This window comes from Vanacampus margaritifer, chromosome 9 (genome assembly GCF_051991255.1).
Source record: "Vanacampus margaritifer isolate UIUO_Vmar chromosome 9, RoL_Vmar_1.0, whole genome shotgun sequence".
NCBI lineage: Eukaryota > Metazoa > Chordata > Actinopteri > Syngnathiformes > Syngnathidae > Vanacampus > Vanacampus margaritifer.
Genome location: NC_135440.1, coordinates 17,612,244 through 17,630,275, shown reverse-complemented (window position 1 = coordinate 17,630,275; position 18,032 = coordinate 17,612,244). Strand labels below are relative to the sequence as shown.

At 40.4% G+C, this 18,032-nt stretch overlaps 1 protein-coding gene across 8 annotated transcripts in view; it reads left to right on the top strand.

The window, feature by feature from the left end:
- alg2 (ALG2 alpha-1,3/1,6-mannosyltransferase) overlaps positions 1 to 18,032 on the top strand; it is an 88,332-nt gene that overhangs the window by 31,771 nt on the left and 38,529 nt on the right. For 5 of the 8 annotated variants that reach the window (XM_077574910.1, XM_077574915.1, XM_077574914.1 and 2 more), the window contains 2 exons: positions 9,224 to 9,357; positions 11,999 to 12,099. The gene's annotated coding sequence lies outside the window, so the exon portion shown is untranslated. Of the gene's footprint in view, positions 1 to 5,743; positions 5,760 to 9,223; positions 9,358 to 11,998; positions 12,100 to 18,032 lie in introns of those variants that run through there. The other 3 variants (XM_077574918.1, XM_077574913.1, XM_077574911.1) reach the window with 3 other exon arrangements.

The following is an 18,032-nucleotide window of genomic DNA, read 5'->3' as shown; positions in this document are numbered from 1 at the left end:
CTCAACGCTTGAGTAACTTTATTTTTATGTTTTAAACAAAGTGGTAAAATGTGCTCAAAACTCTACTTGTTGTGGGAATGCTGTGGGATTCACACATATGTTATTGTGTTTTTTTCTTCTCCACACTTTTTTGCCGTGTAACAACTCCCATATAATAATTCTGATAAACACTGTTCAAATTTCAACTTCATAAATTCACGCCTCCCGGGGTTTATATCGTCTGATTTGACTTTACTTAACAGTATTCACACAATTTAACGTTAAATATCATCTTTTCCCCTTTCATTTGCAATGGGACAGCCATTGACATTTTTCCAAGTCCCAAAATTGCACTTTGTCTCGTAAAATTAGTTGGGGGGGGGGGGTTCACAGAAATAAATAAAATAAAAACATAAATGTTTTTTTTTATTACCTTAATGCACATTAATCTGGCTATTATAACCGTCCAGAATCCTACAGCGAACATGACTGCAATGAAGCTCACGTGACTAAAAATTCATTTAGGTCAGAGTAATTCATGTCCAAATTCCATCCATCCATCCATCCACTTTCTTAAGCGCTTCTTCCTCACTCGCGGGTTTGCTGGAACCTATCCCAGCTGCCTTCGGGCAGTAGGCAGGGTACACTCTGAACTGGTTGTCAGCTAATCCTCATGTCCAAATTCCAAAACAAAACATCCTCTCATGTGGTTCATCAGTAGATACCCAGACATCTTTGACAAAAAGCTCATTTGTGTCTACAAAACTGGGTCATGAAACTGCTACAATGTAAAAGTAAAAAAATAAAAAATAAATCTTGTATTTTGACATAGTTGACTCTAAATTAGATTTTTAAAGACAGTTGTGCGTGTCTGTGTGTGTCCCCATTCATAGTCACCATGGTGAAGTCCTAAAAGTCGCCATGACAACTTCATCCCCAGCCATGCTGTGTGCCAAAACACGCAACTGTCTCCTATGCATCACCACTGTTCACACAAACGCTCATGGAGTCACTATCGCACACAACAAAGACACCCACGCGTGCACCGACGTGTGTGACGCTTTTAAAACGGGTGTCAAAATAGATGCGCAGTATAAAAAAAAAAAGTGTTTATGACTGTTAAATTGGTAAGTCGCTGAGCAGGATGATTGGAACGAGTCGCTTTTAGCTCCTTTGTATTTTTATTCCGCACAGTTTTTGAGCCATCAACATTTTTTTTTTTTAAATAATTGACACAAAAAAATCAAAAGTGTTATGTTGGAACGAGAGACTCCAAAGGCATGTGCCTCAAGGTGATGCCACCCTGGGGAGCTTTCCCCCCTAGCCCACCCCACTCACTCACCTCTACACAAACACACACACACACACACACACACACACACACAGCTTGCCTTGAGCATATTTTACTCCTCGATGGTCGCCCCCTCCGTGATCTCTTCCTATATCTGACCCATTTTCCTGCGTGCACTGTAGTCACCCGCTCTGCCACACGCCCACCCCTCTGCGTTTCCACTGGGGTGGAAAACACAAGTAGAGTGGGAAAAAATGAGGGGTGGTCTCTATGGAAGATGAGTTGGAGGGGGGGGGGGGAGTATCAGGATGAGTGAGTCTGTCCATTAACCCCCCCAGGGGTGCACCTCGGGATTGGCCCTTGCACTGTGTGTGTGTGCGTGTGTGTGTGTGTGTGTGTGTGTGTGTGTGTGTGTGTGTGAGAGAGAGAGAGAGAGTTATTGGAAGGATGGAGGAAGAAACAGCATTCCCTCTCTATGCATTGCATTAAACCAGACTTTTCAGTTTAAACTGGCATTTCAACACAGGGATAGCACATAGCATACAATGAAAGAAAAGAACTAAGCAAACTCATTATGAGTCCTCTTGAATCCTTTAAAAGTCATCTTATAGGCTGTATGGCTAAGCTACATTTCTTCTTCTGGCCTAAAAAAACACAATTTAGAGGACAATGGTTGGTTTTAAAGGTGGAACTTCTTTAATATTATGCTAGGCAGGCCTTGTTGTCATGGCTACAATAATGCCATTGTCGCTAAGCTAAGAAGGCACAAGTATAAGATTCCGCTTTTTCTCTGGATGTCATTATATCCCTTTTGTATTTGAATATTAATTCATTTTGCTGAAAGGAACGTAATGCTTTTCGACATTTCTGGGCCACTCTTGATAATAGACCGCAGGAGCGACTTCTTCCCATTCATCGTTATGCAGTGGACCTCCATCACTCAAACGGCTCAGAATGTGATATTAATATTACAAATGTTCAAAACAAACTATTATCCAGAAATCAAATGAAAACGGGACAAGTCGAGCAAATTATTGCATTTATAAATGTGTGTTTTATTTGATAATAATGACCCAAAAAGGAAAATAAAATAACCGTAGAAACAAATTAGGAACATCTTGCCGAAACTTGCGTATTTTCTGGGCCGATTTTCCCAGAATTTGTCCGATAGTTATTGTGCATCCTTCGATCCAATGATTAAATCAATTTGTTGTGATTGTGTTTTGGGTTGGCTATGATGTTGGTGTATTATGCTTATGCAGTTATTATGCTTATGCAGGTCAGGGGCTCATTGTGTTATGAATGTCATATGCTTATGAAGTTACTATGTCCCTTATGATGATAATGTTATGATAATGTTTTAGCCGAATTAGCCACTCTTAGTTTGCTCGGTTTTATGCAGTTACTATTTATCTTATGATGATAATGTGATCAGTTACTATACACCTGCCTTTATTCTGTTGTATATAATTGTGCATTGCCCTTGTGAGAGTTACTGAATGAGACTATTTTCAGTATGTTGAGGTTCCATAGCCGAGTTTTCTCTTAGCACGTCGAGGTTTCCTATCCTAGCCCTGCTCTCAATCGAGATTTCTCAGTTAAGGTTTCTCCGTCAAGGGTTTTCTTTGAATCCAGTACTGCTCTCTGTTGTTACTTTGTATTTTTGTATATCTGTTTTTCAATTTCTGTGTAATTTCTGTCTTTGGGTCTCTCACTTTTGTTCTGCAGCTGCACAAAAGATAAGAAGTTTGTTTTGTATTTTATAGTAAACACTGTACACTAAAACTGCACATTTTTAAGGTACACTTGTGACATAATCTTGCTGTCTAACCAGGATCTTCATTCTGCTTCACACACACAGAAAAAGTCTTAGATGTTTGAGCTCAACTCAATTTATTTATATGTATTCATTTACATTTTTTCAGTTTACAATGGAATCTATCAGGTCTGTGTACAGCTTATGGTGCAACTGAAAGACCCTGTTCCGTATTTATCTCTGCCGTATTTGATTTCTGAGTCCTTTGGTTGCAATTGAAGAGAGTCGCGGTCCGGTATGGTCAAGGTAGCGATAACGCCGCCCACTCTCCTCTCACTTGCCGCTTGCATCCTGTCGTCTCATGATGTAAATGGAAGTGAGAGAACGCCCACTCTGTCCTCATTGCCATGACAATCATATGACACAAGTACAGCGATGACACACTTTCATCACCACCAGGTGGAGAGAATAAAAAGTCATAAATAGCAGCTTGGTGTGCGCCATGAAGAACTTTGTTTTGACTGTGTAAAAAAAAAAAAAAAAAAAAGGGAAAAAAGTTTGTTGCCTACACGTCTGCGCCTTTTGTGTCGAGCATATTTGTTTATTCAAATGGTGGAGGCCCCACCAGTGGAAGACTGCGTGGGTGTCTGTGGCGCGGAAGTGTGCACTTTCACTGATTGTTCTCACGTACATACGTGCACATCTGGATTTTGCGTATGTGTTATTCCTGGAAAGAGAAGTGAGATGGACACTTCCGCTTTTTGCTAAAATTAGACCTTCCACTGCAGCTTGCATCACTTCCTCTTCGACATGCGAGTTTACTGCACCGTATAACCTAACGCTGCTGAACAATTTCCTTATCTGGCTTTGCGTGGTTGCTGTGTTGTGTGTTTGTTTTATTGTGTGTGAATGGAAAGCGTTTTATGTCACGGCACAGTCAGTGGGCCGGAAAACAGCTGGTGACTCCCGTCAGAGCTTAGGGATGCGCACTGTGCTGTTTTGCATAAGTTGTTATATGTATGTACATCTGCGATAGTAAAAACACAAAGATAGACCAGTGTGTGACTTCTTGAGAAAGAGACGGAAAGTGGTGTCTCACCACGTGACGTCAATTTCTGGTGTTTTCCAAACCAAACTGGAAGCAACCCAGACGAGGATGTGATGTCATCGTCACCGTCAGGCTTACTTTCTCGCGTAAACCTCACCTCCCTCACCACTCCTTTGGTGTTTTCCGTCTTTATTTCCATCTCTCTCTTTTTTTTTTTTTTTTTACATCTATCTCCTCCTTATCGCTCCACCTTGTGCTGTCCCGTATGGGAGTAGGCGGCCACTGGCTGGTATTTTATTTTTATTTTTTTTTTTATGAATGGGATGTGTTGTTTACTTACTGACGGAGCTATTTCTGTCAGTGCTGGATGATGAGCACACAGTGTGTGACCACAGAAACTTCCTCTTCCATCGCCCTTCCTCTGCTGGTTTGTGCGTAACTGAGCAGGTTGTAAACTTGTGAGTGCGTATCTATTCACGTGGGCGAGTGTTAAGAGTTCTCAGTTTGATGGGAAATTATAGTGGTACAGCAGTGCAGAGATAAAGATGAAGAAAAATAAATAGTATATATACTGTATAAAAAAAAAATCTTTACAATAATGTTCTATGTATTCTGATTAATATTATGTTTATGGAATATAAATAAAGCAGCAAAATCCACCTGTCTTCATTCTTCTCAGTGGGCGGCCATTTTGCCATTTGCATTGTCGACTGACAATGACATCACAGTTGCTCAGGGCTCAGGTAACGAACAATCACTGCTCAGCTTGCAAACGTCACATGACCAAACAGGTGAGCCTCATTGCTCGTAATGCACAAGTATTTAGACCAGGGGTTAGCAGCCTTTTCTGTCAAAAAGGCCATTTTTGGCCAAATATATCTGTCTGGAGCCGCAGAACATTTGAACATTGTGATGAAGAAAACAGTGTGTTAGTGTTACTGTTAGCATAGTTTAATGTACTGAGAGACCAAGAGCTAACAGAAAAATATGCAGCATCCAATACGTGCAGATTCATTTTCTTCTGCCTTTCGTCTTCTTTTTGTCAGACTTCATTTTTCATACGTTTTTAGAATTTTCTGCCTTTCTGTCAAATTTCTGACATTTTCTGCCTCTCTTTGTCCTTTTTTTTTTCTTTTTCTTTTTTACATTTTATGACTATTTTATTATTTTTTTAAAAATCCATTTATTTCTGACTTTTTGCTACCAATTTTCTGACATTTTTATGTTTTTTTTTTTTACATTTTCTTTTTTAAAATAAATTTTCTGACTTTTTGGGGGGGTAATTTTATGTTAATTTTCTGCCTTTTTTGGGGGGAGGGGGGTTGTTTTTGGTTTGAATATAGTGACTTTTTTGGGCAAATTTAAAGGCATTTTATTGTAATTTTCTGCCTTTTTCTTTGCATTTATGGCCATTTTTTGGACATTTTTAAAAACCTTTCATCTCTTTTTCTGACAACTTAAATTGGACTCTAACATTTTTTTATATTTAATTATTCATATTTTATTTAAATTATTAATTAATTTAAAGAATATTTTATCTAAAAAATAAGTATAAATATATATATACTGTATATATTTTTTGATGTTAACAGGGAGCCACAGGAGAGGGACAACCGCAGGTTGCAGAACCCTGATTTAGCCAATCACGCGCCCGAGTGGTAGTTCCTGCCAACATTCCGGTCATGGTAACCCTAACTTGGACTTCTTCCCATGTAACCTTAATAAAATCTAATATGCATGAAGCCTTAATAGTGATCGCCAGCCAAGGCCTTGACTTTACATTCCCCACAGTGGGATGTTACTTCATGGTGCATGCCTAGAGTGAAGCTCTGCATGTTTAATCAGTATGTCATGACAGATTTGCAGAAACCAGCCACATACAGTACTTGAACCTTCAACCTGTGCACATTCCCTTACATGTGTCACTACACAATGAGGAGCAATATTTGCAAATTGTACGCTCAATGGTTACATTTATATACGGCTTTTCCAAGTGTGGTCTATAGAGGCAACCCCCGGGAAAATCTGTACAACTAATATATGCACCCCATTTACCATTAATAAAGCGCCATTTCTCTGCAATCATCTATGCGTTCTCTTGCCACACATACAAGGCATTCCCTATGATTGTATTGCGTATATAGTGAAGTATTTTTATGCTCTTAACTCCTCATACAGAACTTAGACCGGACACAGCTGAAGTTTAGATATTTTTTGAGCAGGTTTGTCTTATTTCTGCCCTGGCTCCCACTCAGTGCACAGCTAAATATTTCGGTTGCCCAAATTCAGTATTGACATCTGTGCCTGCCTGCTGTGAGCGCGCGTGTATTTGCGTGCGTGTGTTTGTGTGTTTGAACTGCTCTGAGGACATCCAGTTTGAGTGTTTCTCCTCCAATGCTCTTTCCGGTTGAGGAACAGTAGTTTTTCTGTCGATGGGGCTTATGGATTGGCACATTCAGCATCCCAGCCCCCAGTCACACACCCACACATGCAAACACTGGACCAAAGTAGAGTCTGACTTGTTGTTGTTGTTGTCTGGTGATAGGTAATGAAAATGTAGTTCCCTCTACTTTCTGTTTGCAGGTGGCATAATTCAATTGATTGGTTATTGCAGGTTAGCTTGTTGCTAAGCATTCGAGAGAATTTAAGCATAAATTGCTCTTTCATAAAATGTTGTACATGCTCAATTTTGGCATTGGTTTTCATGGTTTTAAAGTCAATGATCGATACGATGGTCAGTGTCATCAGCATATATTTGAACGGCGACATCAGCACAGACAGATGGATGGTCATTTATGTAAAGTGAGAACAACAAGGGCCCTAAAATTGAGCCTTGGGGAAGACCGGTGGAGAGATTAAGGGCTGCTGATCATGACTGGACTCTGGCATGTTGGGAACGGCCAGAGAGATAAGACTCAATCCACTCGATTGCATTTGGGGGGAGAAATTAAAACGGCATCATTTTGCCAACAAGATTTTGCGATTGACAGTGTTGAAGGCCTTTTTGAGTTTGAGGAACACAGCACCAACAACCCCGCCTCCATCAAGCAGAGCGGAATTTAGATGTTTCTGGGGTTGGTGAAGGACTCTGGTTGGTGGCCCGGTGGGTGGTGGGTGGTGAGTGGTCGGTGCTGGATTTCACTTTCCTTTCTTTTCTTTGGTCCTTCCTCGGGTCTCCTGACGGCCTCACGACTCTGGCTGGAAGTGTTCGGTTTAGGTGAACGGTATGGGATTTTTTTAATAGGTTTTAGGTGAACTAATGAATACTCGCACATACACATACCAAATACAATTTTTATTTTTATTTTTAAATTAAAAAAAGAGATCAAAGATGATGACATGTCAAATTGGTAAAATTACCGAATGAACAATACTGAGCTCTCCAGAAAAAAAAAAAAAAGAAATAAATAAAAAAAGAAACAGCGTGCATGCGTGTTGATTAGTTATACCATATGAAAGGAACCGGCTGTCCCTCAGAAATATCCATGCAGAGATTGGCGATACACACTGTAAGAGGAGTCATTGAATTCACATCTTGTGCCTCGAGCTATGCTTTCAGTTGATCGTTCATCCTATGGCGTGTATACGGGGTCACAGAAAATGTTCACCTGGCAAATTTTACTGCATGTGATTCGCACATACATTTATCAGAGTGTGACGTCATCTTATTTTCCTAGATGTGTTTGGAATGGAATTACGACAAGGAAAACACAAAACTAAAAATGGAAGAATATGGTTCTAGAAATTTATGAGTGGCAGTTGCTTTGCCCTTCAGGGGATTTGGGATCGGCCGGTATGTGTTTAATAGTGCAAATTGGAATTTCCCTCAGGGACCCATAATGTTTCCTCTTTTTTGCCACTCAAGATCTACTTGATAATCTGTTGCTTTGTCTGAGGGAGGGATGGTACTCTACCATTTCATCCAGCATTTCATGCATCTCTTTAGTCACAACAATTTCACATTGGAAATAACAGTTTGACGCCGTAACTTACAGTATTATACAGCTTTCATCAAGACTATGTATTATTCCATCTGAAGACTTAAGTATTACTGCTGTTATAAATTCTGAATTGTTACACTAGTTGTGTGTGAAGGTTTTATGGTGCCATCATTGTTCACGTCGCCAATGTGTCTGTGCAGTAAAAGACAACTAATTGTCTCATTTAATGAGCGGAGACAGTCACGGCAACATCTGAGAAGAAACGTACTCCGTAGCTTCTAAAGATAACTGCATTCATTTAATTTCGGAATAATATTAATCAACTGTTTCCGACTATTAAAGCATCAACATAATTGTCAATTATAATGTTGTAGAATTTTAAAAGCATGGTGATTTAATATGGAGTGTATAATTGCAATAATAATTATAATACATAATAATAAATACATTCAATTTGTAATGCACTTTACAGTTCAAAGAAATCTCAAAGTGCTACAGATGAGGGTTAAAACAAATGACAGTAAATAAAACAGTTAAAACCATAAAATCTAAATGAGTTTAAAAAAAAAACACCTAGCAGGCCTTTAAAAAAAAAAAGAAAAGTCTTGAGGCCTTTTTTTTTTTTTTTAAAGACCTCCACATTTTGTGGAACCTATTCTCTGCGGGGAAAAAAATCACTAAACTATAACTAAAAGGCCATAATAGTGCAATGGTTTAGCATGGCACAAAAACAATGAAAGGTGGAAAGCACAAATAAAGGACATATTTAATGTTGCTGTTGTGACAGGCTATTGCCGATATTCTCCGCAAAAAAAAAAAAAAAAAGAAGCTAAACGGAGATTAATTTACTTGAATATTTCTATGACGACAGAGAACATCTAAATTGTTACTTAAAAGTGGCCTGTACAGTTAACAATGTTTGTGCTTGTGACCTATTTCCATTCCATTATATAATTATTTTGAAATAACTCGGCTCACTATAATAAAAAACAGCACAGAGTAAAACCTGTTTAAGAAGTACAAACTAGCCTCCCAGTTAAATAATAATACAACACATGGCGGTTGGCACTGCCTTGCAAATTATGTAATCCTGATAATAGGTGGTACAAGACGTCCCCCCCACTCCTTCTTTCCAGACTCATTATCAACTTAGTACTGTCAGGTAAATAAGCTTTTCCTCCCTGTGTCTCTTGTCATTCTTTTTTTAGTGACGTCACCCTCGCGTTGCTGACGGAATCTCCTGGAAAAATACCTGTCATCGCTCACAAAGGCCACCGGACGTGTGTCTTAGTGAGTGACGTCGCACGCACGTCTTACTCCAGCAATTTTTACTATACACGCGGTAAGCCAGGGAAGCCCTCACACACACACCCATACACAGCCGCACTCACTAATCCAATTAGGACATTAGTTTGTGGCCTGGGCCTCATTGGACACATGCTGATCCAATTATTAGTGGATGGATTGGTCAGGCAATCCCAGTGTTTCCCTTCTCTAATGTTCTTAAGTGGCGCTGTGCCACCTCATACGTACAAAGACACCCCCCCCCCTCCCCACCAATCCCCTATTTGCTACGTATGTGAACAAACACCCTGCCTGCCCGATGAGTCAATCGAGGCGTGGAGAACGCCAGGAATGACTTCCACTCTGTCAGCAGAGTTGCAGTGAGGGAAAAAAAAAAAAACGGAAACTCAAGGCTTAACCTTGGGGGTAAGACACTTTCCCCTGCTTACAACTCGTATAAAACTCCTGATTGTGTGCCAGGAATATTCACGGATGTCTACATTGTGGACATCATCATCATCATCATTGATGCCAAGCAATCAACCAAGGGAAAAGGTCTTGGGGGGGGGGCGCGATTTCACCCACCAAACACACTCACATTTTTCCTCCACTAACAAAACATTGACACCAATTTGGAGAGCGTGTACTTGTGTGAGGATATTTCCTGAGAGGCTCGTCATCGTACAACGCGCATAAATTAGGCGCACTCCAAACAAGGACACGAGTCCATACAGGGGCTCTTATCTAACACTCGCTTGCGCAGTGAGGATGTTGTAGGGCTTTCCGAAGCTCTTTTATTCACTTGACAAACGTACACATTTTATCGATGGTCATCTCAGGCGCCCCGATTGAGTGCCACGACCTTTCCACTCCCATGTGATGTGCTGTGGTTGTTGATGTGTCTCTCTTCACGGACACGCTGGCAAACGCACACACACATTGGTCAGAACACCAATATTACAATTACATTTTTCCTTCGCTATATCGTGGATTTTTAGCAATAGTTTTTCACGATTTATTACAGTATACAGGCAGGTCTGAATTCTTCAGTATACTGTAGTACCACGTTATGCCACCACGTCAGTCAGCACTGAGCACAACTGGGTGTAGATGCAGTATAATTAAAAGCAAGAAGAAGAGGCAGAGAAGGTGCCCAACTCCCAGGCTCCAGTAATAGTTGTCGCTCCCACATAGCTGAGATATGCCTGTGATTATTGTTGTTTAAAGTAGCAGCTGTTTGAAGATGTGAAATTTCAAGTAAAAACATCTATGCTAATTTCCATTAGCTCACATAATGGCATTTTGCATTATGTTAGCATTAAAGCAATGGATTTTCTTCTGATTAAATTTGGTTAAACTTTTTGGTGTTTAAATATATAGGATTTATGCCAGTTCAGGGTGTACCCTGCCTACTGCCCGAAGCCAGCTGGGATAGGCTCCAGCACCCCCGCGACCCTTGTGAGGAAAAAGCGGACAAGAAAATGGATGGATTAAAATAAAACAGCTTGCCTCTTAATTGGAGAGCAGGCACGAATACATACTTTAAAAAAGGGAGGTCAACCCCCCCAAAATGTATTACAATAATATGTTCTATGCAGCCTCACTAGTCTAAGTATAATATTTAGTTTGTGGAATATGATTAAAGCATTTTTTTATTCATCTCAGGGGGCGGCCATTTTGCCACTTGCTGTCGACTGAAAATGACCTCACAGTTGCTCAGGTAACGACTGATCATGGCTCAGCTTGTGAATGTCACATGACCAAACTCAGAAAACAGGTGAGCCGTGATTCGTTGTTACCTGAGACCGGAGCAACTGTGATGTCATTTTTAGTCAACAGCAAGTGACAAAATGGCTTCCCCCTTATGATTTTGTATTATTATTATTATTTTGTTATATTGTTAATTTTATTTTGTTTTGTTTTTATGTTTTAACCTCCCTGGCGTGTTCTAGTTTGTTGTGTTTGTATTCAATCATCTCTCTTATTTTGTGTACTGTATTGTTTATTGTGTGAATAAAGAATATTAAAAAATAAAATGGCTTCCCCCTGAGATGGAATAAAACAGGTGGGTTTTGCTGCTTAACTCATATTCCACAAACACTATTAACTCTTTGACTGCCAGACGTTTTCAGAAAAGGGATGCCGTGGGTGCCAACCGATTTAAGCATTTTTGACTGATCTTTCAAGGTCCATAGAAAATTATGTGTTTGGACTATGGAAACACACATACTACCAAATGAAAGATTGGACTCTCATCTTTCATCAGAAAAAAGTTTGTTTCTACCTTATTCCGTTTTTCAGTAATCAACAATAGAAAATGGTTAGTTTCACCTCTGTTTTGAAACAAACGTCTTTTAACGTCTTTGGCACTCCTCCATAGGATTTTACTAAACGTTATTTAACGTTTTTGGCAGTCAAAGAGTTAATCAGGATGCTGTGTTTAGACTAGTGGGGGCTCATGCAAGATATTTTGAAAAAATTAAATAAAAATTGTGGTTGACCTCTCCTTTACGTTTATTTAAAGTGTGGGGGGGGGGGGTGAAACTATTTTCAAAATGTTTTTTCAAAATTGCATAATTGCAGATTCCACCCATCGCGGATGGTTCTTGAACAAACCCCACTGTGATAAATGGAGATTCACTGTATAGCAAAAATGGAGAAAGCAGATCACCTTGTAATCGTGTTCTTATTTTCCATAGGATGTTACACATTTTGTGTGAAAATCCACACGACATGAAAGATGCCAGCATACGAGACCCCAAACAAAGCCAGCCAGCGTGGCTTTCATCTTCTCCCCACAGTTTGTGTCTATTTCACTTTTAAGAAAGGAAAACATTGATTCTAATCTCATCTTTGTTCTTCGCTTGTATCATATATTGAACCTTAATGGATTTGCCCGTCACAAGGCAAAATTGTCGGCTATAAAGTGTAGCAATCAGTCTTGCTGTCGGAGGCACTTTAACAACTTGCAGACACACAATCACATCTCTATTTGCGATGGGCCTTCTTTGATCGACAACAGAGGGGAGATTGGAGTAAAAAATAATAACAAATAACAAAGCCGGTGTATTATGCAGATAGTGGTTTGTCCGTGGCCAAAATATCTCGGACAACATATGCTAGCAGTGCTCCGGCGTGGATGACATGGAAAGTGAGGAGAAGAGGTTTCAGCTGGAGGGGACAGCGGGAGGGGGGGGGGGGGTAGCACATAGCCCTGGGGCTGTCTAAGCATGTACAATGCAAGTGTGTTTGTGCGTGCGCGTGTGTGTGCGTGGCGCACGCCCGAGGTAAAGCAAGGGGATGTTGAAGCTGATTTGTTCTGATGGACTCAAACACAGACACAGACTCTGCCTGTGACTCACAGACGAGACACAAGTATCCCTCAGGGAGCAGCCCAGGGCGCGCGCACACACTCATGCACACACACACGTGTGTTTGCCAGGTTACATATCTGCCTGCTTGTGGATCTCGTTCTAGCGGCGATGTGAGGGGATTGTCGTTTGACTTCAATTCTTTATAGTTGCGTTGAAACTTGCCTTTCGTCTCCCTCCCATCAGGGAATCTTGCGAAAATGGGATTTGTGTCAAACGAGGTTACTTTCTCACGTCTTGTCATAAATGTATGAAAGCACAATGTCCAGTTGTGTTGTTGCCTATGGTGCGAGTCATGAATGGCGCTTATTGAGACAGCGCGGGCGCACGGATGCTTCCTCTGGATGTTTGGCAAAGCCACTTGAGGGGGTACGCGCACAATAAAGACGGATGATGAGGCGAGATGAGGATGCCAAAAAGCCCTCCGGTTATTGCCCCCGAGTGCGATTCTTTGCCGCGTTCCCTCCCTGACTAACTGCCTGTAATCGGACATTCCAAACGCGAGCGAAACTACTTGAGCTGTGGTTTTGTTGCGTAGCCGGAAAACGCACAACGGCGTATGAGCGCACACATTTTGCCTGCACGCTCACAACAAGATGGAGACACGCAATTTGACGTAGTCACATTAAAGACTCACAAAGCGCCATTGGCTTAATATGAGCTGTGTGTGACGCCAACCGTATGCTCGTTATAATAGCGCTGGGAGCATCAATGTGACAGATATCACACACAGGCAAACACAATGAATTATCGTTGGGTCATTTTGAGATCAAACCATTAAACACATTTGAATGCTCCTTTGTTAGGAGCAGAAAATGGCCGTGCAAGTTGTGGCATGCGCTTTGTTAAAAGTGGCTTCCTAAATTCTGCAGATTTTTTTAGATGACTGAATAATAAAGGCGACATCCCAGGTCGCCTAGAAAGATGTGATGTACGGGTCAATATCACTCTGAGGAGTGTCCTCATTAAAATCACTCATCATTATGAAAACGTACCCCAATGATGAAACTCTTATTAAAAGGGGCCAAACATTTGTACGCATACCAATACAATGATAAGTCTCTTAAAATGTGTTTCCTTCATTTTGTATGATTATTATATATTTTTTTTTGAACCGGAAAAACTCCTTTTTTGATTTAAAAGATGTGAGTGTATTGAATCGAACAGAATCACATTGTTCCACTTTGAAATAAATCAAGATACGTATCGAATCGTCTTCTATTGGAGAGATATATCTTAGAAGGAAATGGTACATTTACAGTACTGACAAATTCATTCAGATATTGTGTAAAATGATGGCAAAAATTGAATTGCATCGGACCCTCTCAAACTGTGCCGTATCATATCGAATCGAATCAGGAATCGAATCGTTCCCCCTTCAAATCAAACCGCCCCTAAATCATTTTGCACCCACCTGTCGAAAAACCATATCCAAACATCATTTGTGGAGAGATGCACACCTCTCAGATTTACATAATTTTGGCATGTTCCACACGCTGTTCTGCAAGCTACAATGCGGTTAAATCATTGTGAATATATATATATTTTTTATCTGTTTATTTTCCACAAGTTATTTGATAAAAGTAGTTGTTTTGATCATGTGTTCCTGAAATTACTATCCTCCCTATTATAATTATATAGATATTAGGGGTAGATTAGAAAAAATCGATTCGGCAATATATCGCGATATTACAGCGCACAATTCTCAAATCGATTCGATATGCGGCTGAATTGATTTTTAAACATACATTTTTTTATGGGAATATTCAACAAAACGTCTTACTTAGGGTTAGGATTTACACAATAAGCATGGAAGAATGTTATATTAATGGAACATTAAGCCTTAATATTTGATTTCAGTGCTGTTCAAACATGAAACAGACTGCAACCTGTTTGTTAAATTCAGTGGCTCAGTTATAAGCCTGAATTTTCAGATAAATAATAAATTTTCATACAAATCTTACCGTATACATGTACAAGTTTACTGATTAGTATTTTCCAAATTTGAGTTAAACAAAAAAATCACAACAATCAATTTATAGATTCGTATCGGGATTAATCGGTATCGAATCGTGACACGAATCGAATCGCCAGGTACTACGCAATTCACACCCCTAATAATAATATATCATTATAATATAATATATAATTGCAATTATAGGGTAACTGCCCCTTTACGAAATCCTTTGTTTTCAGTGAGAGTATGGCAAGTCTTTCTTCATTGAATGTTGGCTAGTTAGAGTAAATATTTATGCATGTTTCATAATTTTCTTCATCATTTGTGAGTAGTTGGACGTTGTCAAAGATAACGCGTCCACCCTGTCATAGGGACATATCAATTGATTTAAAAACCTTTCAGAAATTTGAAATATATTTAGTAAGCAGTACACAGTCTATTTCAGATAAGTGAAGGGCCACCATCTGCTCATAAAAGTTCTAATATCAGCCAAAAATCTTCACCCTGTCATTGTCCACCCTGTCGGCATATGTTTTTGTGAATTTGGCAAAATCTCAAAGACACCTCATGTTGGTATTGGCTTATAACAGTGATGGGTTAGGTGAAAATGGATTAAATAGCTGCTGGTTTGACCATTCACTCAGCCTCCTTTCACTCTTTGCAGAAGTCCGGGTAGTTGTTGAGCTATCCATATGTGAATGTGTCTATTGTCCCTCATGGGTCACTGTAGGTGAAATGTGGGAACTGGTGACAGCAGAAGGATTCTTTCCATTGCTTTGTGGAAGTGGAACATTGATTTGGTTGGTTCTTTCCCCGAGAGAGAGAGAAAGGAAAAAAAAGTTTGGGATCAGGAGGATAGCAACAAAGGCTTAAGAGCTTGCTTGTCTTTCCATAAGTGGGAAACAAACATGTGTTATGATTTAAAACAAACCATAGAGGGACTAATGGAGTGCTTATTTGCTAACATGCAGTGTGGATCTATTGTCAGAAGAAAATGCTTACGACTACCGGTAATCATGCACGTGTGTAATATTGTGTCTGTGAGCATATTAATGTACAGTACTGCTTCATAGTAACTGCTTAAAAATCATCATTTCTTTGATCCTTCCTCGGGTCTCCTGACAACTTCACGACTCAAGCTGGATTCTGAAGTATTCGGTTTAGGTGAACAGTATGGGATTTTTTAATAGGTTTTGGGTGAATTAATGAGTACACACTCACACGCACGCATACATGCACACATACACACGCACATGCACATACTCACGCACATACAAAAAAAAAAGAGAGAGAGAGAAATGATGATGACATGTCGAATCGGTAAAATTACCGAATGAACAATACTGAGCTCTCTCAGGAAAAAAAAGTAACTGCTTAAAAATCACATTACTGACTAGTATTCAGGGATAGGCCTCACCCTGTTTAGTTATTTAGCTGCCTAATCTGTTGTGCTGCCTTCGTGTAGTTCAGTTTGGTTGTGATCATCTTCCGTCGTCTATATATCATCCACCCACACTAACTAATCTAATCTCTCGTAAATGTCCATAAAGACTCGTATTTTGATGTATTGGATCTCATAGGAATGTGCAGTTCTACTAAAATGACCCTTAAAGGGAAAGTCAACCATAAAAATTTCTTGGCAATATGTTATATGTGACCTTACTAGTCTAAACATGAGATTCTGATTAATATTACATTTGTGGAATATGAATTATGAAGCAAAATCCAGCAGTTTTTATCCATCTCAGGGGGCGGCCATTTTGCCACTTGCTGTTAACTTTAGATGACAACAATGTTGCTCAGGGCTCAGGCAGCGACCAATCACAGCTCACCTGTTTTATGAAGCTGAGCTGTGATTGGTTGTTACTTGATGTAAGTTTCACTCGACGGTAAGTGGGAAAATGGCCACCTTCTGATATTGATAACTAATTCCACTTTGGCAATTTTAACCAGAATACCGTATTTAGACTAGCGGGGCTCCATAGAACATATTATTGTCAAGAATATATATATTTTTTTGGTGTTTGACTTCCCAAAAAAGCAAAATTTAGCAATTTTTTCTGGGCTTGGACTTTTCTTACTGACCCAGAAATCTAGTTTTGAACTAACTGCTGACTCATTTTCCCTCCGTCACTCTCTTACATTTTCTTCTGCATTCCTTTCATCTCTTCACTAGTTTCTTATTCCCCCGTCATGACTTCATGAGAGTGTAAAAGCAAAAGCAAAGATTGAGTTTTATTGCAGCCCCGTCTGCTTTTAGGTAAATATTTGCAGCACGTGTCCAAAGTGAGGAGCAAACCTGACCACTTAGCTATCCCAGGAATGCACTGCATCATCACTTCCTGGCCCGATAACGCTGGAAAAGCCTGATTCCTATCACCCCGCTGTGTCGTAATGGCCCCCTGTTGATGTGTGTGTGAGGACTGCAACGTGTTGTGTCCTCATACCATAATAGGCTTCCCTGAATAACTGTCCCATAATTCTAAACCTGTGAGGAGATCCAGCTGGCTCTGGCCTCAAAAGGAAGCGAGCACGGGGGAGACAACTGCCGCCGCCGCCGCTCGCCCGCTCCCTCACTCGCCGCTTCAAACGCTGGCTTGGCTGGACTGTAGTTCACCTTCTGTGTCAGACTGAAACATTTCCACAAGGAATTCCAAGTATCCTCCAAGATATCTTCCTGATTCCTAAAGGCTTCAGTAATACGCTCATCCTTGACACAACCCGAGCAGGCCAAGGAGAAGAGACACTTGGCCCGGGCTGATTTTACATCATGACAGCGCGGCGGCGGAATGCTGTCGTAATCCTGGCCGTGCCGAATCACGAGTGATGAAATCCAGTGGTGATGCTGAGTTGGCGGCCACACGCTCGGGAATACCACAGAGGCAACAGAATATGCGCAATATGTTCTCGGGGGGGGGGGATACATAACGAGACGGACAAGTCATGAGGACAGTAAAAGCAAGTAAGATGGATACGCCGCTGAAAGTTGCCGTCTTGTTAAACTTGAATAAGTACATGACACCTCGTCCTGTCAGCACCGAGACGCTCACTCGGTTGCTTTTGGGCCTCATCCCAGGCAGACTCGCATGCTAGCATCTTCATTTTTTCCACTGACCACGGTAATAGGAGTTTCCTCGCTCGACCCGCCTGGATGTGAAACCCCAACCTCAGAACTGTGAGGCAGATGCGCTAACCACTAGGGCACGGTGCTGTTTTGGTGTCCTTATTTTATGAATTAATTAAAGGGGCACTATAATAATACAAAGCAAATCTACGTTTAGTGCTGGTTTCATTATTCACTTGGTTGCCCAAATCTGACACATTTTCTTATGCATTAAGAATGAAACATTTGAGTCATATCACTCACAAAAATATTTCAAGCCTAATTTAAGATTTATGTAATTT